This window comes from Andrena cerasifolii, chromosome 10 (genome assembly GCF_050908995.1).
Source record: "Andrena cerasifolii isolate SP2316 chromosome 10, iyAndCera1_principal, whole genome shotgun sequence".
Lineage (NCBI taxonomy): Eukaryota > Metazoa > Arthropoda > Insecta > Hymenoptera > Andrenidae > Andrena > Andrena cerasifolii.
In genome coordinates this window covers 2,712,959-2,738,637 of record NC_135127.1, presented here as the reverse complement: position 1 = coordinate 2,738,637, position 25,679 = coordinate 2,712,959, and the positions used below count along the sequence as shown (strand labels likewise).

The 25,679-nt window shown below is 39.9% G+C and overlaps 1 protein-coding gene and 1 long non-coding RNA gene across 4 annotated transcripts in view; both read left to right on the top strand.

The window, feature by feature from the left end:
• Bru3 (CUGBP Elav-like family member bruno 3) overlaps positions 1–25,679 on the top strand; it is a 516,822-nt gene that overhangs the window by 39,267 nt on the left and 451,876 nt on the right. The window lies entirely within an intron of this gene.
• On the top strand, positions 22,085–22,866 carry LOC143373788 (uncharacterized). Its single transcript, XR_013086531.1, has 2 exons — positions 22,085–22,115; positions 22,548–22,866. It is a non-coding gene; the product is annotated as an uncharacterized LOC143373788 (long non-coding RNA).

Below are 25,679 nucleotides of genomic sequence, written 5' to 3'. Positions count from 1 at the left end.
TCAATCGATTTGCCCTCTGTCCCACGAAGTAAGACCTTTGCCAGGACCCATCAATGCGCAGATTAACCCGCCAGTTTCAATGGAACAAGCGCTCATCCATCAAACTGCAAATAAATTTCCCCCGTTTATTTTTTTTTAATTATTATTAACGTTTCGTCGGTAGCGTGCGTTGCTGTGTGACGTTGATGTTTAACGGCGAGTGTATTGAGTCCTGAATTTGAAGCAATCACTGGTCACGTGATTCTTATTAATTGTTCTTGAATACTATTAGTCCAATATCGAAAGCATTAGAAATTATCAGGAACTTTATTTAAGTACCGTAAACTGGGGTGACTTTGCTCACTTTTGAACTTCAAATAATTTTTTTAGCACTCCTAGTGCATTAAATTTTTTTTTTTAAATACTATTATACGGTAGATGGCGTGTAGATTTAAATAGGCTTTAAAAAAATTATTTACTTAAACGTACGCTTTTAAAATGCCAAAAACATGGTGGGCAAAGTTACCCGCTCAGTTGGGGTGTCTTTGCCCGCGTGAAATTTTTCAGTGACAACATGCCTAAAATTCATTGAGTTATGATTGAGCAATCGTTCTTATTCTAATGGATGCATAAGAACCCTATTTCGGCCCTGTCAAAATACTCTTTAACTATTAAACGAATACCTATGACGCAAAGCGGCATCCCCCATTCAGCGCAGGTTTCAATATGGTGGAGAATTTTGACTTCCTCCGACGCCGAAAGACATGTCTGTGCCCCCCATTTTTTGACGAATAAACCCCTGAACTTATTGTCGAGGGTTTTCCGGGGAATCTTATAAACTTCGGCGGCTTTTCTCCCCGACAAACCTTCTTCCGCCACTGCTTTTAATGCCAGCCCTAATTTTTCGTCGGAATAATTTCGGTATGACTGACTTCCAAACTTGGGTTTATAAACTCTCGACATCTCCTACAAAAAAGGATAAAATACCGGGATCATATAAAATATTTAGCATTGTGTAACAATTTTGTACGAGATTTTAAGGTTTATTTTCTCTCAACAGCACAAAGTTCGGGGATCACAAAATTCACTTGGAAAAGAAATTTTGTTTGTGTAATTTTTTACTCTGACTGAAAAATTACCATATGATTGAATTCGCTATTGTTTTTTTCGTTTGACCTTGGAGAAATTATTGCCATCGATTACAAAACAACATATGTTCTAATTACTTCACAATAAAATTAAATAAAGTTTTTTCGAGAACTGGGCAATGTCACCCCGGCGGGCAAAGTCACCCCAACTGGGGTGAACTTACGGTACAATGAGACACTCGAATAACATAAAGATATGTAAGGAGAATCGAAGACACAAACATTTTAAAAATATAATTTAATACCATTCAAAATATTCCTTCACCATAAACTTGTTAGTGAAAGGAAATATGCTTATCATTTTTTTCGTTTGAAAACTTTAGCAATTGAAATTATCCAAGTTCAAGCGAAATGTTCTAGCTACAATACTCTTTAAAAATTATTTTCCTTTTTGGCCCTTTTAAAGGCGGGCGCTAAATATACAAAAGTCTTCATTGCAGCAAGTTCTTCCGCGTTTATTGTGACGAAGACAAAAGTATCTGACCCGTGGGTTGTCACTTAGAAGCGCGCATTTGTATTATCCTGTTTCGCGGTTTACAGTTTACCGTGGCAATGGTGATAGCACACGATGCAGGTCATAGCAAGTTGTGCGGACTAGTTCCGTCGGAGTAGAACCACCCCACCCGAGTTCGTCCGTATAATTTCCGCGTCTACACTTGAAATATCGCCGTTAGCTTAATTTCCCGGAAACACTGGTCCCACCTTTCTCGAAATTTTCCGTTTGGCGCTCTGCACCGCGACGAAACTTCTTTTACCATAATATGACGTGCAGCTCATGAATATTTTGATCTGCATAAAAATTCTGTTCTACGTAGAACACGAAGTAACTTTATTACACTCGAGTGAAAATATGCTTGAAATGTGATTGAAAGAAAGAAGCCTCCACAGTCGGCAACCGTTCTGATGCACATTAATGAGAAGCACTATAAATCTACATTTTTCATCGAAATTATATATTCCAATTTTGAAATCTCGCGAATTAAATTTATACGATTTTACCAGGAACCAGGATTTTCCTTATTTCCTTATTAATTTTTATTATTTCGAAAAAATCTAGAGGGGTTACAATAGGGCGTTTAAAACATTAAGTATCAATACTTTACAATTTGTATTATAAAATATTGTATTCTATTCTGCACAGTGTAGCAGAAACAGCTTAAGAAAATTTTTAAAAAACCTTGGCCTATGAATTTGTGAATAATATAATTCTGTTTACATATCTGAGAAACGCTGACGTTATAAGTACATTTTTCTACCCTTTTGTACACGCTTCTTAGGCTTCTAGGGGTTGGAAGAAATAAAAGATATTTTTTAATGTCTTGAGGAAAGCTGACAACCATCGAAAGAATTAGCTAATTGACGTGAACTTTTAGATGAAGGAGACCAATCGAAGGAAAGGTTGCTCGAGCTAGACAGAGAGGTAGATAACCAAACTTTCAGTTCTATTGTTTGCCTGGAACAATTCGATTCTGGGCGATGCAGGTGGACTCTCGAGGTACAATCTAAGACAGACTTCCGAGGTTATTTCAACGTGTACAGTTCAATGGGATTGAAAGACTTCCTTTATAAAAGACACGAAACTTGCTTCTTCGTAGTGAAATTTATATCCATTTTAGATTTATGACCTATCCTTCGAATTCGGGAGTTAAAGTGTTTTCCAATTATATCATAAATTTGCAAATATCTTACCGACAGTTTAGACATTGAAATATATGAGATGAAATTGTAAACAATGTACGCTTCAAAGAGTTTTATCATTTGCATTATTTGACGTAGAAAAAAGAATTAATATTTCATTCAATTAATGTGTGAAACATTTAACTCGAATGTTTACTGCATGCGACGGCTGTAGTTATATGTTGGTTGCTAAAAAATTCTGCTTAATATTTCATTTAACGTCTCTGAAACACAACTTTATCAGATGTTTACGAAACGAGGAATTACGTTGAAACGTTGGCCACGATTAGCAGACCGGCACGTAGCAAGTGGAATTCTCCTAATTATACGCATTTAACTGCGATCGCTCTTTCTGATGTAAAGCATAGGATTTTGAATATTCTCATTATGCATATAAAATATATACTGTGTATGATAAAATCCTCGTATGTTGTACCTAAAAGTTAAACCAAACTGAGTTATAATAATCTTTCTGGCCATGAGTATTTATTATACTTTGCCCCTTATTTGTTGAATACTGTTTCAAACGTCTTACTCTAGTGAATAGAGGGACAAACTAATTACAATACCAAAATATTAATATTTTTCCAATTGAGTGGAAAGTTATTAATCCACCTTCATATTTTTCTATTACCTATTCGCCACAAGTCATCAATAAAATACTCGAAATAATATTAATACTCCCTTGCAACAGGCGTGATTTTATTTGCAAAAATCATACTTCGCGTTGGTAGATTATAAAGAGTGTTCTTAAAAATCTTAACCACAGAATAAACAATAATTAATGAACATACAACGAAAAATCAACCTAGCAGATTTAGAAGCAATTATCAATGTCACTAATACGAGTAATTTGCTTGCTTCTATTTATTCATCCCATGCGAATTGAAGATAAGGTGTTTCTTACCACTTTCTTACTTCGATATTTAATAAAAAACATTTTAAATTTTCTGCTTCCAGGTTTATCTACGTTTTAACATTTCTATACCATAGAATTGTATACCTTGTTAAGAATTCCTTGTCTGACTGCCACAAGTATTTTCTACTTACTGAACCGAAACTTCCAGCATCGAGTTTTTTTAATATTACCTACAAAATTATAACAAAATGATAGTTATTAATTACAACATTCTTGGCATACACTTGTTAGTGTTGTACAACGAGATTATGGTAAGATAATCTCTTGTTTTCACTTGACTAAAATAAATACAAACAGAAAAATTAATTGTATTGTTAACGTAGAAAATTTACATATGTACATTTTCATTTAGTTTAGTGGATCTGCCTATTTTGCAAGTCGTGAACCCTTTTTTTAGAAAGACTGTATTATTCGATTTTACTCGATTATGTGTCGTAAAGCCGTACTCGTCATTCTATCTACGGTCGGAACTGTCCTCGCTGATTATTATTAGTATTATTATCGTTATTGGATACAGCAATAGCAATCGTCCTCTCAGGAGTACTCTGTCGTATCAAAATTCATCGTAACTCCCACGTAACGAGACACTTATCGTTAAGGGTGCCTTCAAATTGCTGTTCATTGTTCTGCCCTTATCTTCTCTCAACTGCGACGTATGTTGGGGTCACAAGAAACAACGTGAAAGGAGGTCTTGAATAATTCACGTATACGTTGTTACGATTTACGTTTCAATTTACGCAAGTCGCTCACTCAGACACACACACACACACTGAATACTAATGACTAATCATAGAGAAATTTACAACGAAATGATACCAGATCATATGTCCACAGCTTCTATAAAAAAAAATGAATTTTTATGTCTGGGGCTCTGAGGGTAAGTCCACTATTTTATACAAGATTCCATAAAACTGATATCAGCCATCAGAATCCAATTATATTCGTAATTGTTTCGACAATCTAAACTAGATGGCAACTTCCTCGGCCTTTTCCATGGATCCCTGACATCTTTTGTTTCCTTTCCTTCTTCTTGCTCTCCTTCTCTTTCGTATTGACATTTTCTGTAACCCAAAGGGTTTTAGGGTTTCTTACACTTTAAATAAATAAATAAATAAATTAATTAAATTATTATTTTATAAATGAGATTCTATGATAAACCTCGTAACATCATGAAGTTTAATAAAAGAATTACTCTGATATTGTAAATCATTCTTGACAAACCCTTTGTAACAGAGTTAGTAAAAGATTCTAAATTATATATAATTCCTTCTTTTTTCATTTTGCAGTTCAAACTCACTGACTCTATTAACCCGTAATTCTTCACTCATTAACTTCCTGATTGTGACCGAGCTGTTCCATACCTTCCAACTCAAAACCCTGTGGGTTCATCAATCTTCCTTCCTCCAGTACTCCCTCGCAAATACTTCTCCGCCATCTAATCGCTGGATTCGCAACACAAGAAACGTTTTTTTTCTAACCCCTATTTCCATACTAAATTACAAAGTCTTCTGTAATAGTAGTATAGCTAGGCCGGGTCTAACCCAAATTTGAGTTTTGAGGGAGGGGGAAATCCAAATTTGGATTTGAAATTTTTCGAAATTATTTATCAAACTTCTATCGTACCCCTTTGAACGTGTATTGAACATCTATCGTACAACTCTGAACGTCTATTGAACGTCTATCGCACCACTCTGCACGGGTGTCGAACGTCTATCGTACCACTTTGAACGTGTATTGAACGTCTATCGTACTACTCTGAACGTGTATTGAACGTCTATCGCACCACTCTGAACGTGCATTGAACAGATACATGTTCAGAGTAGTACGATAGATGTTCAATACACGTTCAAAGTGGTACGATAGACGTTTGATAGATAATTTCGAAATTTTTCAAATCCAAATTTGGATTTCCTCGTCCCTCAAAACTCAAATTTGGGTTAGAACCGGCCTACCTATACTACTTGTAATAAAATGTTACTAACACTTCCCATGCCAATTACCAGGTGGGTCACTGCTGACCCCACGTTACTTATTCGAAATGAAGCTTACTCTTCCATTCAATGTTGAAATAAATGAAAAGGGCGTAGAAGAGCCTGCAGTTATGGAAAAATTCAGCACACCTGCCTCTCTCGATCGAACATTGCAGTCTACATATTTTTATCGGTTTTCACTGTGCCCATCGAAAACCTGAAATACCGCGGCGACCCGGTACGTGTTAATAAGTTTTACCTTCGATCTAGAATTCTGAATCGACCAATCATAACGCCCGATTGTAGAGCCAATAACGACACGCTTCTTGCTTGATATATGTAGTTGGTCGTGGTGGTTGCCAGCTTTCAGCTGGCAATTTAGAAAGTATCCAGTACATACACGCTTGTACACAGATTTAATTACACGTCTTATATGTATATACGTTCGAAAGGTATAAGCGTAGTCCTTGGAGCACGGTCACTTCGTAGGATACCACAGTGCTGGACGACCGGCGCGGTTTGTGCAAGAGACACGCCTCTGAATGGCGTATAATTAAGTCACAACATTGATGTGCTCCCCCAACCGCGTGGTCCCCGGGGAAGGACGAGCAAGAACAAACACTGCTAAATGAACGCAGTTTCTCTCGTTACCGCTGGGCCTACGGGCTCGCGGCGCCTTTCACAATAAACGTACTCTCTATTACCACCTGTCAACGCTGGTCTGCTGGCTACTGATTATGGCTTTCCAGGAAGGAATAAAAAATAACGATTCCTCCTCCTCGAGCTCTTATCCGCGTTTTATGGGACGTTGGTTGTATTGAATTCGTCGGTCATACTTTTCACCGTTATCTTGCAAATGTTTTCGATATAATAAATATTGTTTCATTCTTAAGATATCCATTGGAAATAACCGAAGTTTAATTTGATAAATTTAATATTATCTTTTGTTTCCTAGTATCAATGCAGTCTTTCTTACTTCTGTATTAGTACACTTTTATAAAACATACGTTTACATCATAATGTCTTTTATATTTCACATATAAATTTCAGTAATCTGCGCACAAAGTTCGAGCTAGTAGTGCATAGAATTTATTTGCGTATATAATTCTGAACGATGAAATAGCTGATAATTTTAAAACAGCATCCTGATGAAAGAGAAGAATCTTCTTTGTCCGTCGGAGAATTTAGTTGATGAATTCAGCAGATATTGGTGTGCCCATAGAAATGCACGGGTTGGAAATGCACATTAAAAAACATTCCGCGCGGTGAGCTTGAAATTCTTGATTACTTCTCTTCACATCCGTTGATTTGGCGAGCATAAATTAATGCAAGCAAACCGCGGACATTTCATTCACGTATACGGCCGGCATAATACTGTTTTTTGTGCATCCGCTACGCTGATTTTCAAAAGGCTAACAAACTCGAGCTTGAATTAATATCGTGTTAAAAAGCCTTAAAACACATTTACCGACGCCACTTATTTATGCCACAAATTAACCCACTTGTTGTTACCGGCAACGTGAATAAGCAGCCTTATTCCAACTGAATTACTGTAATCGTATTTTCTATCTTGACTTACGTTCCGAAGTTCAAAATCCGTGAACCGCTACGTGCCACAACTGCGTTCATTCCTTTCGTTACATGTAAAAGCAAATAACATCTACTTGAAAGAGAAACGCATGGGGATTATGTTTGCGTAAGTTTTTACGAGAAAGGCGTAATAGAAACTTCTTCACTGTGCATTCTATAAGTAAATTTTGTCAAGGACAGGCCAGTCGTGAAAATGCAGAGTGGAACGGTGAATGGTTTTTCATTAAGGTCTGATTCATTCTTCATTTTTTTTCCTCCTCGTTTTACTCTGACCGTTTCCGGATAAATTACTGAATTCCCGGTACTTCTTCGTTACCCTCGAGCCCCTTACGGACAATTTAGCTCCGTGACGTCTATCACTTCTGTTCGTTCGCGAAAACCTTCCGTTCCTCCTTGTCCCGATACAAACTTTTAAAGAAGATGCTTCTGGGCGAATTGGCTTCCTTTCTGCAACGACGCCCTTTTAAGGGACCCGATATTGTCCCTTCTTCTGCCTTTTCTTTCGTCTCTGTTGTGTTCCTCCAGTTCTTCTTTACCCACTGCTCTTTACGTCTTCTACCTCTCCACTCCCAATTTTATTTACTGCTTTTACCTTTCCGTGCAAAGGCCAGCTGCATGTCATCAGTATTGTTGTTATGGTATCAATTCCTTTCCACGAGACCAATTACCCAGTCTCCCTGCGCGAAATTTACCCTTGGGTCTACCAACTCCCTGCTGCGATTTCAAAGTGGAATCGGGATGGAACGAACGACGTCGAGTCAGAAGAGTGCTTCTTCGTTAACAATATTTAACACGTTCTGTAAGATGGGTAATGTAAACTTATGCTTACTTGTTGCTGAATATGTACTATTTGGAAATGAAACTGCTTAAACGGAATGTTTTGGCCGTTATCGAGAGTAACAGTAAATTAATGCCAGTGGAAACTTTTGATGGGGTAGAAGAATTCGAGTCATAATACTTATATATTTACAACTAGCAAAATACCCCGCGCTTCGCTTCGGGCCTAAGAGATATTGAGAAGTCCGTGAAAACACATTTTACCCCTTTTCACACCCTTAGGGGTTGATTAGGGCAAAATCTTGAAATTGGTTTTTAGGCATTTGTGTGGGCAATCTTTGTGAGTAAGAACCAAGTTGATATCTAATCGGGCCTAAGAGATATTAAGGAATTCGAGAAAATACATTTTACCCCTTTTCACCCCCTTCGGGACGAAATTTCCAAAAATCCTGCCTTAGTGGGCGCCTGCGTCATGAAAACAATGTACCTACCAAATTTCATGTTCCTAGGTTAAACGGTTTGAGCTTGGCGTTGATGAGTTAGTCAGTCTGTCAGTTAGTCAGTCAGTCGGTGATTGAGTGAGTGAGTGAGTCAGTCAGTCAGTCAGCCAGTCAATCAGTCAATCAGTCAATCAGTCAGTCAATCAGTCAGGACTTCTTTTTTTATATATAGACATGAGCCCCCGCCTCGGCTTCGCCCGAAATATTAGCGTGACTGATTCATAATCTGTAATTTGCAATCTGTAGACTCGAGAGCCCTCGGCCACTTATTCCCGCCGCGGTGCTATTTCGCAAGCGAGAAGCGCTCGCCTGGTCGCCGCCTGGTGGCCGCGTCGCGATCTACTATTATTTAAAAATCATTATTTAATTATTTTAAAAAAATAAAAACCTTAGAACCTTCCTCCCGCCAAGACGAACAAAGTGATGTAACACACTTGTGGGTACAGTTCATATTTACTGAGAAACCGCATTTCAAAGTATGCAACTTCAATTTTATGTAATAGTGTAGATAGATTCAGTCACACTTCTTATTCGCTGGTTAATTGAGAACTTATTTTATGTCCAATTCGGATAAGAATTAGGTTACTCCATTGGTGCAATTTCGAATCAACCCTATCTACCTAAGGCGTAAAAATAGGAACATCTCCTCGGTTTACACAAAAAAGGAAAAATATCACCGTAAAGACAGCGATAAAAACACTGGAGATGGACGTGCGTCGAGGACGCCTGAATTTTCTGGGTTCACTGGTTGTGTCACCCGAATACAACGAGGACTTTAGAAAACACACTTTCGGGGTAAGAAAAGTGAAGACTCGAAATATAAGTAAAATTTTGCCCACGACGTCAGATAAATAGTCCATCTGCGGAGAGAAAACAAAATCTTACATTTCGAAGGATTTTGTTGATAGAATTAAAGTCGAAACTGATATTGGCAATGGACGAAATTCGTTTTCTTAACTTCTTCATGAATATCTACATAAGTTAAGTTTACGTCCGCACATTTAAGTCCGAAAACAGTATACAGCACCTAGTTTCTGAAATATTTCTGTATTTCTCGAAATATAGTACCGCATTTCATAAAACTATTTATTTACGTTCTTTGCGAAGAAGGGAAGAAAAATCCCAAAGTAGAATCATGAATGTTTGCAATTAGAGTGGTCTTAGAAAATCACCTCAGAAGTCATCGGGGTCAGTGACAAGAGGACCAGAGTCCAAAGCATAACAGATGTGGGTGCCAGTCGAAGAACTAATTGTGCTCTCCTTCATACCTTCTTCTTCAACAGAAACTCAGTACTCACTAAAGTAATGATTTGTACGTTTTAATGTTCTCGAAGTTGTATAACAATATGTTACCTGAAACGTAAACCAACACACTTTAAGCTATAGAACTTTTCGGGTAACAGAATTTAGTTGAAAAGGATTTGATGAGAGCTTGTTAGAAAATCAGCGGACAGTTCTCAGAAGCATGCCTGAGAAATTTCTAAGGAAGCAGTGAAAGGCTCAATCATTCACGCGCAAAAATTCTGAATTATGGACAAGTCCTTTCGGAGATCGATTTCGTTACGTGGTTATCCAGCGGATTCAGGATGCGGGGCGAACCCGTGGGACAGCTAAAATGAGATCACAGTGGTTCGCCTTCGGGAGACTGGTGGGGAGCAGGAAAGTTCGGGGGAATTTCATGAATCACAAATGAGGAACGAAATGACATTAAACTCACGGACTTTCGCACGCATAACCACGGAACGAACTCCGTAAGGCAGCGTGTTGATAGAGTAGAAATGAAGTCAGAGAGAAAGGACATCGTCTCCTGTAAGGATGCCCTTATGACGATATCAACGCTTGTAATTGTAATGTACGCGAACTAAAATTAATGTTGCACCACGATATGCACTAATATCCTTTTCATATTTCTCGTTTCAGGTAAGTGCATTCTACATAATATCTCTTGGAAGTGTCTCCTGCTTGGGGCCCCCTTCTCGTCGGGGTATGTTTTTACATCATGAATTCATAAACGTGAATTAAATCCAGGTTCCATTTCAGAAAATTATTTTGATGTGTATGTTTATGTGACGCAAAAGCTTTTTATAAATGCTGTTGCAGCTTTTATTATCAAATCCTGTATACAATGCACCATCCTCAGCTAAGAAAGTAGGATGGGTTCAGCAATGAATAAACAAAATCATGAATTCACAAAGTCCCTATAATATTCCAGTGTCGAGAGTGAGTAGCTTAAAATGTGATTTAAATATTTCAAAGAACACAAAAAAATGACACCTCCTAAATTCCTTGTTTGTCGATTGAAGCTGTGGTTACTTTTACTTCCCCCTTCGACTAGCACCCCGCAGCAGCCACAATTAAATTTATTAACACGTGCCATATAGAAGTAAGACAGTAACAGGAAATATTGAAAATTACTTACCTACACATTATACCTAGTATCACACATTCGACTCACAAAGTCAACAAATTTGAAATCTCCGGATGAAATCTTAGCTTTCAATTATCGTGTTCTCTTTAAACTCAAAATAATAGGAGTATCCCAAAACTTGTGCTATGATTCCAATCGCTTCGGGTGAAATCGATCTTGTATAGATAATTTGCTCTCAATAGCACATAAACTGAGCGTACAGAAGACCGGGGAACACAGTGAATCGGTAATTTAGTACAGAGATGCCTTGTTAGCTGACCGCAGACCGGGACCATATGTGGTCGCCTATCGAGGCTGGTAGAGTTCTAAGAATTGGAGTGTGCGACTGAGAAACATTCAGTGAGATAGCGAGGTCTTAGTCAGTAGTTCCAAGAACTGGTGGGGATAGCGACGGTCATCTAACGGAGCAGAACTCCGAGCAGCTAACGAGGCACCTTGTATACACTAGTGCAGGGCTGCACAAGGAGCCGGTTTTAGCGCCTAGCTGCGAGCAAGCAGCCGAGCAACAAGCTGTCGCGTTGCTCAGGGTAGAATCAGTGAGGAGAACTGCAGTAGTGTAGGTGCGCGCTAGTAAGCATAAGTATACGTATTTCGGCTGCTCGACGCTCGGCTGGTTGGTCGCAACTAGGCGCTAAAAGCGGCTCCTTGTGCAGCCCTGCACTAGTGTCTCGAAAGAAGGACGGCCAGCTTTCTGGCTCGAAATCAGACCTAACCCAAACCGTCACCTTGTTTCGAGACAAATCTGCGCATCGCGGGCCTCTTAAAGAAACACCATTCAGAATTCAGTGTTACCCAGTAAACTAATGGAGACACTGAATCCGTGTCGGCCCAGGGCACGTCCAGAAGCCACGCGGAATGCATTCTTTCTTTTCGACGTCCGTTCATTTCTACCGGCCTCTCAGTCATCAGCATTCTTGCACTCGCGTGAACAGAGAGATCACTTGGTCGTTCAATGTTCCAACTTTAGCCGGGAGCACAATGGATCCATCTAGCGCTGGGCGACTACCCACTCAGAATCGGCGTTCAGTCCGCGCACTCGAGCCACAGAAATGTTTGCATTTACCGTGGCGAGTGTGTGCGTTCCCCGATGAAAGCTTTCGGGGCTCGTTCGAAGCGTCAAACCGAAGTGTGTCCATCCACCGCGTCGGTATATATATATATTGTGTGTGTGTGTGTGTGTGTATATATGTGTATGTGTGTATAGAGTTCCCACCATCATTGCACTGACCATCGTCCAACCTCTCCATCTTTGCATAGCCCGAGGGGGAAGAGAAGATCGGATCAAGGGGTGGGTACGGTTTCGAAGGGTGTTGCACACTTGCAATACGTTCTTTCCAGAAATATTTAACAGAATTCTTCAAAACATTTTCGTTCGCGGTCATAAGTGTTCGCCTGAAGGATAAAATAGCGCAAGCTACGAATTCATTTCGTATTTCTCCACACCTTCCACTCGATAATTCTCTTCGACGTGAAACGTCTAATTTTAATCCACCGTTTTCTAAATTTACAATTCCCGCGAATAAGTGGATACACGACCGAGAATTTTCGTGCGAAACGTCAAGGTGTCCTTAATTGATTTGGGGAGGATTTAGGTTTCCTCGTGTTGAATCTTCCATTCTCATTAACAAACTCGTCCTTCGAAGTAAATTAACTATGCAAGGCAGGTTGCACATCGGAGCTAAATGGTACTTAACTCTTGCCAACTCCGACGTACCGCAAGTAGATAGTTCTCACCGTAAATGCTGTCATTATGTTATCTCAATCCGGCAGAAGGGTGTACGTTCGCACGCCGAGCGTCCCCGGTATCGGTGGTTTTCGCTGCAGACGCCAGAAAATATTTGCATTATTTTTCCCATCTTGATTACGATTTTAACGGCTTTTACTGCAGGATCAGAATTAACTTAATCCGTCGGCAAGGTCTAACTAATGCTTAACCCTCGAAACCCAAGAGCATGTTGGCGACTATATTTCTGTCACATCCTATGTACTTTCCTTTCTGCGAGATGCTATCGGAGCTTCTTCTCGTTCCCTCTCTAGACTTTCCGTACTCGTATAAACGTAGTATGTTCGTAGTCCCTTCATTAAAAGAATACGATACGTCTTTTTCGAAAGCAGTTATTCCTTCTATTTCTGCTCATCGATAACCTGTTACACAATACGTGCGGACGCGCAGATAGAAATCGGTATACGTGATTTTTCCTCCGGACAATAAGAGAGCAGCATATTTCATTCATATTTCTCAGCTAATCGTGCGTTTCTATGGTCGCGGAAGTGTTACGGGAATTATATTTGAGTAATAAATATGTCAGTTCATAGTAGCCGTGTAACAAAGCGTCGCAGAGACGATATTTATCACCGTAAACCCGACGATTTATCATATAATGCATTCAGGTAACAGATATAGTAATACGTTCCCCGGCGTGTTTGCGTGTACGTTTGCACGCCGGGACCCCTCAATACGGCTTGAAAATTGTGGCGCAAACCCGCCGGTAATCGAGATAGCGCAGGATCAAAAGGGTCCGTATAACTAAGTACACATTTGGTCCGTGGGTCAGAGTGCAACGAACAATATTTCGCGACGGCAGAGGTGTCGGTCGTACCGGTGCCGCTCTTACTACGCTAGTTGGCTCCTGCTTGGGTTTGAGCTCGGAGTCCGGCACATTAACGGAGATAGTGGCTCCGCTCAAACGTATAATTGCGGGACGAGGCAATTGAGAGACTCCCTTGGGTATCGGGTTTCCAGTTGCCGCAAATCCACCCGCCACTCCACCCACCAACTTCGAACCCCTTCAGTCCACACGTTTCTCCCTCTTGGTCACCCTCTCGATAAGATGTCCCTTTCTACGGTGTGTCGTCCCTGTACGATCACCCCCTATTCCCTTTCGCGCGGCAGATAACAGAGAATGACGGCATTACGTGTCTGATCCTCCGCCTCGCGTCGGCTAACTTTCACTGTCCACCCTCAATTATTTCATAGACCCCACGCGCAGGTTTTTCGTCTCACGACCGACAAAGGAGTCGGGTAGATAATTTTTCTTATACGACTCGCCTCGTTCAGGATACGCAGTGCGGTAAGATTTCCTATAAATGGCACCGGTTGCAACTTATTCTTAAGCTGAATTACACCGTGGTAGATAATCAGCTGAGAACAATTATTTAGAGGGGTACGAAACTGAGGAGCGAAATGGATGTATAGATTTTGACTGTACTTCAAATGCTAAAATGTAAAGTGCGGTGGTAAGTGACTTGTTTTGGATAGAGATACTACTTTTATCGAAAAGAGCCATTAGTGATTGGTATATGCTGACGGAACGCTAGGCGCTCAATAATATATACAGGGTGGGGTAATCACTTTGAAAAATAACTAGATTATTTTTAGAGGTATAAATAAAAATTTATTTACAAAGTTTGCACGGTACCGAGGGGGCCATAACGTGGCAGTAATATTTTTTTGTGGGTGGTGGGCTTTCGGAGATATCAAAGTCACCTCTATTTTTTTAATTGACATGTTATACTTTTTTATCTCCAGTAAAGTAGCGGAAATAATAGTAAATAAGGTGGTAGAAATATTCAATGCATAACTCGAATAAACACGTTATCACTTACACCTCTCCAATTATTAGTAGATACTAGGAAAATATTATTGCAAAATGTATAGCTCGCTCATTTATCAATCATATTGCTCTGAAAATCGTGTGGCTGTTCCAGCAGTTCATCTAATATAAATTTTAGAGAGATTCTGTCTGCTAGTTTCTAAATGTTAATTATTATAGGTACTTTTATAAACCACGTGTACAACTGGTGTCTTACTCCCTCGTTCTTAATCGCGATTGATGTATCCTGAACTCATGTGGTACGCGCAGTCAGCCCCCTAATGGAGTCGAAACCCTTGGGTCCAGGTGTCCTATAACCTTCCCGCACCACAAACGGAAAACCGATCAACCACTGATTTGTCAACTACGCCGCCACCCTTTGAACACAGTATTATATTTAATATATGCAAAATTAAACTCAATTTAGACACGATTTCCACATTATTAACCTACTAAACTTCTTCCTTTGACATCGTTTTCTTTTGTACTTCATCTTAACAAGTACCGTTCGCTTGTCGTTGTAAACCACCCCGTTTGTAGAGTGTAATCCTAGGTGTTGAGCTCTAAAAAAAAGGTGGAAAACCAAGCTGCTGGTAATTTCCCTTGGCAAGGTTGGACCTTCAAGAATATAGGTACACCACGTAAAAATATACCAAAAAATTCAGATGATTCTTACATCCACAGTAAAAAGCAGATTTTCATAAGTTTTTGATCTAATATCATTTTGAATTTCAATGAGTATCGCTATGTTTCCGAGTAAACCAGTGAAAGAGTTGTAAAGGAAATCTAAAGGATCCATTAAAGAAATGATTGAGAAAGTGAAACACCAGGTGTGTCGAATCCCCGAGCTGCTTGAAATAATAAAACGGTCGCTACTTGCGTGAAATTTCCTGGATCGCAGCGTTCCGCGAGTTCATCCCTCATTCATCACTCAGCCGTGTTAACACGGTTTTAATATGTAGCATAGTATGAACGATGATAGTAGTTCCTCGAATGCAATCATTGTCGCTCAATCTCCGGATCAATGCATTTCAGAACAAATATATCACGATGTATTAGCGATAATGGTACGTATCTTTCAAATTCAATCACGTTAAATGACTACCCTACATTACACGAGATAGATGACAGGGGAGGGGGGGGGGGCGGAGGGGCCCATCGAAAGGCTCTGTGAACTTCGATCAATACGATATCGCGCGGCGGAGCTGCAGCAGCCTTATCGTCCTAATTTTCTACGTACGCGACTGATGAGCTATAGCTGTATTCACTTGCAGGCACCGCAGCACTCTGTCACTTTGATCGTGCATAATGCACAGCTAAGTTACAGAGGGGCTATATAACTAATTATACACTATTACGCGCCTGATTTCCCCACGGGCGAAAAATAGAGGAAATATATCAGAAGACCCCCGAGGAGAGTAATAAGCGCCATTAGGATCTACCACCCACTTCTCCTTCTTCTCTATCCGTCCTACTTTCTTCTATGCTGCGACTTGGAAGAGATGCCAGGCGGGAGATACAAAAAGTGAGTGGGGAGAGGGAGGCAGAGGGAGAGGGAGAAGACGTGAGAAAGAGAAAGAGAGAGAGAGAGAGAGAAACGAATAGAAATAGGGGGTGGAAAAGAACTTTCTCCACCTGCAAACTGAAAGCAGCTTCGCCTAGCTTTATGGATTACTTATTCCTGAGTGCACTTCATGCAATTAGAATATATTATCAGATATTCCTGATTTCATCGGGTCTGATGGTATTTGGCTCGTTAATGAGAAACTCTTAATTTTATAGTATTACGCGATTGTATGGCACCTAATTTCTTCCTGATTTCAAGTCGAACGTTTTCCATTGAAAGATGCTCCCCGTTTTTTTTTTTTTAACTAAGAATATTAAATACAGTATAATTAACTATATTGCACTCCATCTAAGAGCAGACATACGCTCCCAGCGATTTGATAGGACGGTTTTCAATTATTAAGCGATACATTTTTTTGCAGAATCACTTCCAGTAAGAGTGTATTTTAGAGCTGCAGGTATAAACTCAACTGATCAACAGGCCTCTTAAATAGAAACACAGAAGCGGCAGTTTATATTAAGTTCGATGTACCTAGACTCGTAAACTCATCGGCTCTCGATATTCAGCTTCTCAGTTGTCGAGCTAGCGTACATATAAAAATACTTTGAATCAATACGCGTGCTGCACTGTAACCGATATCTTGGATGTCAAGGGCAACGACAGCTAACAGGTGTCTACGGGACAGCATTCTTCTTATGCAGTGGCTACTTACACTTCCAGCGAGATTCGCTCCAAATAAACTCGATGCACCTCGACGATCGTTAATCCGCGTGTACAGTAATTTCAAACTGACCCATTGTTCTCATCGTAATGCAGATATTCTATAACTCGGTTACGAAATGAAAATCCATAAACCTTACGCACGAATTCCATTAGCAGGTACCCATGGAAATCCGCCCTAAATCAGTTTTATTTTCTACCAACTGCGGTTTACCTACGCATCCGAAAAAATTCCCACACCCTTTGTCCACAATTTTCCATAGCACCGCAATTACTGTACCCCGATGTGGTATTGTCACAATAATTTCCAACATCCTCGCGACACAACGCTGCAACATCGGTGGCCACTGTCTGCGTTACGTAAAGTGGCAATCTCGTTCCTTTTTTTTTTTCTCTATCTTCCCTTAATAGAAAATTCTCCGCGGCGGCTCGTTGGGTTCGTTTAGGATTGCGAACTGATTGCAATTTTGACCGTAGCATGCCGCGCAGTCGTCTTATCGGATTTAACGAAGGCTAGACAGGAGCGCGGAGGAGGAGCGGATGTCTTGGTTAGGTGGAAAGTTAAGGCTGGGTCTTTACTTAACCGTAATCGGAAGATATTGCCGGGAGCACTGTACCAAGGGCACTTTACCGTCCGCCTTAAGAAAGCACTAGCTTCGCGAGGCCCGGTAACACCGGTCGAGACCGTTATTAAAAGAGCCCCCTTTATCTCAGACGCTCTTCCTCTATCCACCCCCAAACCCCCGTCCCGCCCCTCGCCACGTCGTCGTCCTTTTCTTTCGCTCGTCAGGTCCTTCCTTCTTACACCTCCCTTTTTTTCTTCCTTCGCCTCCTCCCTTCGTTCGCCCCCCCTTATTCTCTTTGAAACCCTCACGGCTAAGAGTGTTTCTATGTCAACCTTTGTACTTTTCAGCGAGGGATCTACGACGCACATGCGTCTACTATACGCGTTTCCATAACGCCGCGAGGTCGTTGGCGAGTACCTGTTTCAACGAACCCGCGCGTACTGTAACGGGCGCTACATAATTTCCCGATGAGAACGTAGCCAAGAATGGAAATAGACGAGCAAGAAAATTGCGCTGCATTACGGTGCTTTTGCTGGCGCAGAGCAGACTGGAGGTCGCGATTAGAAACGGGTATTCGCAAAATTACTTCAGATCCTTTGCCGCGTATAGAAGTCAAAGAGTTCTCTGAATGGAAACTCATAATTCTCGTAAAGAACGAATAAAGGATCTCTTTCTTTCCTGTGCTCTGGAAGGCATTTAATGTTGCTGGGTAACATGGTTTCGCAGAGGAAGAAGGTTTTGTCTCTTAATCGCTGAAATCCTCGCGCCTTTTGTTTGCAATCGTTTCGCAAAAACATTGCGAATTGCTTCCCAGGGTGAGTCGACTTTTGATCGGTCAACGAGATCCTGTATGAGATTCGTTCGTAAATGTCACTGAATATTTGTCGTCTTAATATTTGAGAATATATGAGTTTTTTATTTGCATGGTAGACCATGATAGGAATTCCCTGTTTGGTGTGCCTTGGTAGCTGTTCCTGGTGTGCGACGAGTGTGAGAAGTTGACACTTCCAGATCGGTCCAATGGCCATAAATTCCCGGGACGACGACACTTTTCATCAGACTCTGATTACTTATTCACGGGCCGACGAGCGTACGATGGAAACGTGTGCGTACGGCCCTGCCTCTCCCACCCTGTCACTGTGATTGATAATAATGCAAGCTTGACGTCAACGCGCACGCTGATATTACTGAAACATAATTTACGAGGCTGAAATAAAATTCAACGTCTCTAGCACGGGGATCGCGGGAATGAACACAGGCAAGAATACACGAATGTTTTGTCAAAGCTGGCAAATCAGCTCCGAATCATCGACCATTCATCTAACCATTTAGTCTGCGTAACACGTCTAGAGCTAAAGGATCGAAAAAATATCACTGTTAGGAGGAATCAAATAGCATCGTTGAAATTTCTTAAAAGTTGGATTTATAACATGAACACCCACAACGTCCTCATTCTCCGAGAGCATGTTGATGGAACAGTTCAGAAATGGACCAATTTGAATTGACCATAAAATGAGGAATGAAGGCTCTAGAAAATAATTTATGCGCACAAAATTTCCACATTTTTATTACTTAGTCGCGTATGCTGCTGTGGAATACCTGACTCTCTCATACTTTTAATCAATAGTAATGAATGCCTCACGTACAGTGCGGCAAGCTTAGTTCAGAATAGTAACCCACTTGTGTCCTTAGGATCAGGTTTGCTATAATATTTCACAAAGCAATTCTGCGAGTCATTTGGAGTAAGGATAGTGACTCTGGTGATGCTTGATACAAAACGGATATCTAATTGTAAACAGTTCATCCAGTGGTTCACCACGTACGTCACCACTTACCCTCTTACGTACGCCACCACATCCCTAGAAAACCTTCGGTTTAAATATGTACATACCAGTGTCGACATGGTAGGTTAAACGCTTAGGTTCAATTGTACCTAGGTACCTATGCCAGATTCATAAGAGCCACTCCACGTCAGGTCACACAAGTCTTTCCCGCGAGGTTAATGTCGAGGGATAATAAAGAAAGCCACACTCACTTTGTCACTGTAGCCATCGATCACTACCACAGACTGTTCCATTGATAGCCTTGCGAGACCAATTTATGTATAATTTTAGTCTCTTAGCTCAAACAGCTATTTATCACTTTACACGTAAACAAATTTTAAGGAATTCGTTAAAACCAGCCAACATACTGTCATTTGACATTCGATATTTACGTCACACTTTGGGATAATACTTTATGTTTATGAGTATTTTGGAGCAGAATGAATTCCCTTTCAAAATGTGTACATAAGTACATTAGTAAAATTGTAAGTCTTAATTCTCGTTGGCATATCAACATTGTTGAAGGCAAATATTTCATGTCACATTTGGTACTGTTCGCACCCTTATTTTTTTTTAAATTACCCATGTGAAAGAAGTATTTCAAAAGAGGATATGATTTTGATAGCATTCATAAAAAATAGGGTTTTCAATCCCCATGAAAATTTATTAAGGTTAACTATGATTCCCATATTCTCCAATGATTTACATATTTCTCGATTAAAACAATCCACAAATCCTTCAAGAATTGCACCACGGAAAATTGCATTATATTGGCTCTATAAATTTACATTAATTTTGTCTTTTAACCGGTTTTCTGCAATTGATATCTGTAACCTTGATGGGGGCACTGCAAATCTACATTTATCGACATTAAAAGAAACGCTGGACACTTGTGTTAACTCTGACTATATTTTTCATGTATGTTTTCAGCGATATACAATTTAAATAAAAATATATATTTATTCCTTGACTCTACTTATGTAAAATCTACACTTTAGGAAGATGAAGCAGTATAAGTACCACTTACGTTTAATTTTTTAATTACCAATTAGTTTGTTTCTAAATAAAATTTCATTTTCCAACATAAATGCATAAAATCAGTGTAGCACTTACCTATGTATATTTATCGGAGATTGCGCAATACAGTTCAAGTGTTATGTTTCATATGATAAGCCTGTGTCTTAGCAAGTGTGGTCTTTCTAGATTTAATCAAAACAGCACGTGCAATCTCATCAAACTTCGAAAGAGTTTGCCACCTCCGTCACGAATATTATTGTGCTTTATAGTCAGAACGAGTTTAATAATTGGCAATCATAATGGCGACATCGGTGTCCCCGATATTTGGAAACTTGTTCACGTTCAAGTACGTGTGACATACTACATACATCAATTTGAATCAAGGTATTAAGCATCTGGATTATTTCAACTTAAACGTTCGTCATTTGGATAACAAATTTCCAATTCTATTGCTATTATATTTTGAATATCCAATATTTGGCATTGATGTATAGATGTAACATAATTGTATGGGTTCTAGGAATTGCATATTAAAGATTTCTCGTTTAACGTTTCTGATTTCAATTCCCATGTACGATAACCATTAAATTTATTTGAATAATTTATCATCTTTTATACTGTCAGTTACGGTGGCAATAAAACATATATGTCTACTACTCTTCATCTTAATTAACATAATGTTCAGAATTCTTTATCACAATGGTCTGTATTTTTTGTTAACCATCTGCAGATATCCTCCGAGTAGAAATTAATGATTCAAATTTACAAACTTACATTTTTCTTACAGTGTACTGTAAATACTATATTTGTCCCCAAAAGTATATTTATTCAGAAAATTCTTTGGCTGCTGGGTGAATTCAACAGTGTCCAGAAATTAGGATACGTAAATAAATGAACTCGTAAATTTAATTTAGCAACAAATATTTGTCCCCCCTAGTTTAAGACATTTTGCAGTTAACTTCTTAAACTCAACTTCTCTCGGTGGTAACGTTAGAAGCGACACAAACTTCCTGCTTTTGAAATACTCGAAGTTTGCACAAAATTTCCATTCCACTTTGAAAGAAAATGTCGATCAACTTGCTCTGAATAGTTCCAGTTCATTGCAATCTACCTCGCATTTTCGTTGGTCTTCATCCACGATGTACATACATAGGCACGAATACATATATGTCCTAGCTATTCACTTACAACACAGGCTGACGCATACTGCCACCTAAATGTCCTTATTTCGTAGAGGATAGCAGCGAATACATCACAAGCAGAAACGGGCGGCCCCTTGTTGTCATTCGTTATTCCCTTGTCTTTTCTCTTTGTCCCTCTTGCCCTCTTTTCTTGCTGCGTACTGGGACACGGGGCTTCGATCTACCCCTCTTTCTGAAATAGCAGGCTACACAACTATCATATTTCCCCCTTATTTTTTGTCGCGCTGTCACGTGCTGCCATATATTTTGACGTCCCTATTCTCCAGCGTCCTGGCGGAGCATCCCAGTCCAAGTATTCTCCCAGCACCTATATAGCACGTAAGTTACACATCGACAGCGTGGCAGGTGCTCGTCATTGGGTTCTCGCGTTCCTTCTCAGAACCAAACAATACCTGTGAAGGAGATCTTCCTGAGATCTATTCTTCTAATAATTACGAATGGCTACCAAGTAAACTGGCTTACTCCCTTAATAGAATAATTCTTTAACCTGCTCTAAAGGATGCCCTTCGCACATTACTTCGTCACTTCTTCCTACCTCGAACCTCTGGGCATTAGCCTCTTCGCCTGACAGATTTTCGCACTTCGTTACAAATACAAATGAGGCATTTGATAAGCCTATGTGCCCTTTTTCCTTAAATCGTTTAACCCTTTCGCTACGGCGGTCCGTTCCGCCGGAGCACCTCCACTGAACGGGACCTCGCGCCAAAAGTGAACACATTGAGCGTGGACAGTCTTCGGCGTTCGGGTTTATGTCTTACGCCTGACCAACGCCAACTTAACACATGCTTTTGGAAGAAAAGGGACTTTTCTTTAAAACAAGATATTTATACTTTCTGCAAAATCGTATTTTCACTTGTTTAATGACAGTCAGTTAACAATTATCCGCAGTAAGTGAAGCTACAATCGCCCAACAATAGGTCTACAGTTCAAACTGAAAGTCTTAACCGTATATTTTGTATTATTATTACTATTGTATTACTATGGATTGCGAAACGTCATTGAGTGTTGAAGAGATTGAGAAAATAAAAGAGTTTTGTCGAGAGCGACTATAGTCGCCCGTAGTAGCGAAAGGGTTAAATCGACTCAGGTATATGTTATATATATAATATATACTAAGGACATTACTTCTCTCGCGTTTAAATTAGCTGGATGCTGTTTTGTTACGTAGCGTGATCGACACGCAGCTACATAGTCGCTGAGTGGTCGCGGTGCCGTGCTGTCGTGCAATAAGTACTTTTGTTTCATAGAGGATTTTGTGTAAGGGAGGAAATATGGAAAGTGAGGCGAGTATCCAATCCGCAAGGAAAGAAGCTAATTTGAGAAAGAAAAAATTGATTTGTAAGATAGTTTGCTGTAAAGAATCGAAGATACTAATATTTACTCAAAACATTACATTTTTTGTTCATTTTGTATTTTTTATTTAAACAATGTATACAAAATTTGTAACTAAGTATGTAAACAAAGTTATACTTAAATAACTAAACAAAGAAGCAATTTTGTTACGAATTTACCACATTTACAGGAAAAGGGCACATAAACCACTTGCTTGGAACTTATAAATAAAGACACATATCATTTTCAAATCATGATTTCTGTTTTCAGAACGTTTGAAGGACACGGTAACTACGTCCTTAAAAAATTGGATTTAATTCCATTAATTTTATTAAGTATACTATAATGAAAACTTTGAAATCGATTTCCTTGAAATGGCATTTTGAGGTATGTGCCCTTTTTCCATCGAATGCCTCAAATGTTTGAATCGGAGACGTGACTTTTAGAGGGTACGTATCAAGTGCTATGATAAAGTTTGATGATGTCGTATCAAACTTTTTATTAAAATCTCTGTGAAAAGTATATTATTCCATCGAGAATGAGAAATTGATGGAAGGATCTTTTGGAAAAAATTTTTTCCTGAAATTGTTCTCATACGGCAATAAGTTCATCTTGTATGTATTATTGCATTTTTAAATTTCAACCACTAGTTACCACTGTCCCTGAAATGGTCACTTTTATTTCCTTAGCGTAGTAATGGTTTCCTTATAATTATTTACATATTAAATTCCGTTAGCAGCCCTCCGTCTTGTATATCATCCGAGACAGGAAAAGTTAAGAAATCTGATGCGAGGAGGGGGGAATGAACTGAAGGTGAGCCCGTGAGCATCGAAGAAAAAGGAAGGTGGAACTGAGAGTAGTTAGGGGGTTGTTTGTTTCCGTCTACACGGCTTCAGTTGCGCCATTGAATCAAGTCGAGCGCAGTCGCGGACTGTTGTGTAAACTCTAGCCTTGATTGAAAAGCTCTGCACTCAAATATTGGATGATAAATCAGAGAAGTCCGGTATCTTGATATCCGAGGAACGTGCAGTTTCTGAATCTTCACAAAGCCATATTAGTTCTTAGCCTTCTCAAAGAATAGGCAAAGAAAAATATACGAGGTCAGAATATTACTCTAATCGTAATAGATACTAATTTAATTGCTTCAGCCTGTTCTCACGATTACAGAATAAATTATTTCAAACTAGTATCGATCTAACACATTTCCACAATTATGAGTGTAATGTATCTGTAGTTCATCAGTAGGTACTATATGGAAGTCGTGGGAACATTATCGGTATTAATATACAGGGTGGACCAAGAAGAATTACCATCTTGAATATTTCCGGAACCATAGAAGTAAGAGAAAAATTTATCCAATAAAAGTTGTTTGGTATGAGACCGGGGTGGGGCATCATAAATTTGTTTGCAAGTGGTGTCGCTTACGAATGATTTCTCTCGTACTTGAATAATTTCTGAGATATTCAAGGCGGTAATTCTTATTAGTACACCCTATATAATACGCGCTTCTCTCTAATATGACAATTTAGTTACGTGACATGAGAATGAAAATTGTATTTCGATGGCAAACACTAGGTGGCCAATTGAACACCTTGCAGCAAGAGGGGTGCACTCCACTTGTGACAGTTTTTAAGTTACGACGTTGTAATATTTGTAGAAAAATCTACATTGTGTGGCGCAAGTTTGATGCAAATCCGATAAAAAATGAGCGATTCATTGCAAATTTTGAACCCGCACCCATTTACTGTTTTGTGCAATACGAACGCGCAACTACGTCGCACCTTATTAACAGCTTTTTTTAGAAGGCTTTCGAATGTGTGTTGACTGCGGATGAGGATATTTCCACGTAGATAATGATGACGAGCAGGCGCAAGAATAATGTTATACTTTTATGTCTACAAACAGTTTTTTCCAGTTTACTTGAAACTGGTCAAGATGAAGTTGGACCCCTCTTACCGTGAGGTCTTCAATTTCAGTCTCGCGAAACAACAAAGTTACGTTTTTAACCTGTCTTTGCCAAGAGTTTGATCTGGGTTAGGTACATTTCATCTGTAGTTCGGCAGGTTTTTTAAAAGCCAGCAGATAGTGTGCATAATAATCACGATTTCATAATCGCAATATTGTAGCATTTCGCATTTCGTAGCAAAAAACCCACTAGGCAAATGGTGGTGAAGTGGACAGGGAGTAGTAGGTGCGAGTTGGAGGTAGGACTGAAAAGTTTCGTGCTGGGCCTGCTAGACTCATCAGGCTTTACCTAGCAGACCCCGCCTCAGCCGCGGAGATATTATGTACAACGTAGGATGAAACAATATAGGAACCGGTCAATGGGTAGTTGAAGGAGAATTTATAGAGAGCAGGATCCATAGACATATATAGACGGAGCAGAAGCTGGGACTATCGGCTAGGGGACCGGTAGGCTTGGAGGGGAAAAGGCAGAGGTCAGATACAGGCACGTCGGGTTAGCTTCGGAAGCATTCGGCATGCATAACCACTGCGTTACCCGATTTGCCTGTATCGCTCTCCTTAACGCGAATCTTACACCCCCCTCAGCTTACGCTCTGTCTATATATGTTTATGGCGGGACTGGTGGAAATACCCTCTCGTGGCGAGTACAGAGGTATCGCTACAGTGGTCAAGCTAGCCCACGGTGTAATAGACAGGTGTTCCGACTCCTGGAGAATGCGTGATTATTTTGTTCCAGTTCTTCTGGTGGCCCCTAGATTGGCGCTCAAAGAGAAATACATACAAAGGCTCTTTACGCATAATACCACTAAAATCTCTACTACAACAATTTCTTTCCGCGACACCTCTCGCGACGGCCAGAGGAGCCACGTAGGAATCGTCGCGAGAAGCCGCTGGGGTATAGGTGCT